The following is a 1626-nucleotide window of genomic DNA, read 5'->3' on the forward strand; positions in this document are numbered from 1 at the left end:
AGACGGCTAAAGTGGCTGCACATTGGGTAGTGGTGTCAGGGTTCTGGCAAGAGCAAATATAGATTCTTTCTGAAGAAAATCATACCAGATATAGGCTCTCAGGATTTCCATACACTAAGATCAAGCATATATGAGCTCACACTCAAAAGTAACAAAACAAAAGCCTCATGAGTGAGGATCGATAACACCTTTTCAATCTCATTTTGAGGCCAGCATTATGCTTTATAACAAAACCAGAAACAGACATTACAAACTGATATCCCTGAACATAGATGTAATGATTCTTAACAAAACTTTAGTAAATTGAATCCAACAATACATAAAAATATATATTAAAAAGATAACATATCATGAGCAATTGGGTGGCCATATTAACAGACTGAGAAAGCCTGTATTATATCTCCATAAATGTAGACAAAGCATTTGCCAAAATTCAACATTTACTATTAATGCAAACATAACAAAAAAAAAAGTTGGACTTCTCCAGAACAGAAAGGAAACTCATGCATCAGAAAAGGTGACTAATAGACGTACCAAAAGAAAATGGCTGCACAAATACCAGAATCTGATCAGATAAAACAGTTTAAGGAATTTCTTGGGACCTACAATAAACTTACAGAAACCTGTTTTTTGGACTTCACAACAAGAGAAGTAAAACCTGAAGAGACCACCTGTTCAGAACATTGCTTACAAAAATATTGAAAAATGACACAAAGAATATCCATGAGATTTCAGGAATATCATATTCAGCAAAATGAAGCTCTGGCAGCCAAAGCAGGATTCCTTGGCCAGCCACTATAGAGAAGTCTTGATGGATGGACTTTCCATGAAAATTTCCAAGAGCTGCTGCACTGGAAATGAGGAGTCATCTGCTAGAACCCCCTGAAAGCAGTAGCCACCGTGTTAAACCATCTGTCATGACTGTTTGGCAAATGGAAGCCACCAGAGAAACAAAATTGCTATTTATGAGGAATAATCAAAATAGAAGGTTTTATTATTCAATGAAAATAATAAGATGCAACATTTATTGAGGCCTTAAGATTCAGCAGCTTGGTCACTTGATTAGAAAAATAAACCATTGTTTCTTGAATTGTGACTGTTAATTTTAAAGCAAAATATGTGGTCAATCATGTATGAGATAGTAAAAAATTTTTATTACTAAAAGTAAAATAAATGGAAATATAAAAAAAAGAGGTAAAATTCTAAAAAGATATGCCCAGAATCTGTATGTTAAAAAACATAAAATACTGATGGAATACATCAAATAATAAAGGTATAAATGGAGTGACATCCCATACTGATGGACTAGAAAACCCAATATAGTTAAGATGTCAGTTCACCCCCATTTTATCTATTGATTCAGTGCAATCCCAAACAAAATTGCAAAAGGTTTTTTGTAGATATAAACAAGCTAATTCTAAAATTTATATGGAAAAGCAAAGGCACATACTCCATTCAGAAAAGAAGGACAAAGTTGGTGGACCCATGCTATCCAATTTTAAAATTTAGCATAAAGTTATAAAATCAGAAATGGTTCATGTTGATTAAAGAATAGACACTTAGATTGATGGAACATAATAGAGATGCCAGCAGTAGACCACACATATATGACCAACTGATTTTGAC

The 1626-nt window shown here is 33.5% G+C and overlaps 1 pseudogene; it reads left to right on the forward strand.

Annotated features, from left to right (window-relative positions):
- Positions 1-543: 543 nt before the first annotated feature.
- Positions 544-801, forward strand: LOC138385981 (mitochondrial import inner membrane translocase subunit Tim9 pseudogene; annotated as a pseudogene).
- Positions 802-1626: the final 825 nt, after the last annotated feature.

The sequence above is a fragment of the Eulemur rufifrons genome, chromosome 7 (assembly GCF_041146395.1).
Source record: "Eulemur rufifrons isolate Redbay chromosome 7, OSU_ERuf_1, whole genome shotgun sequence".
Taxonomy (NCBI): Eukaryota; Metazoa; Chordata; class Mammalia; order Primates; family Lemuridae; genus Eulemur; species Eulemur rufifrons.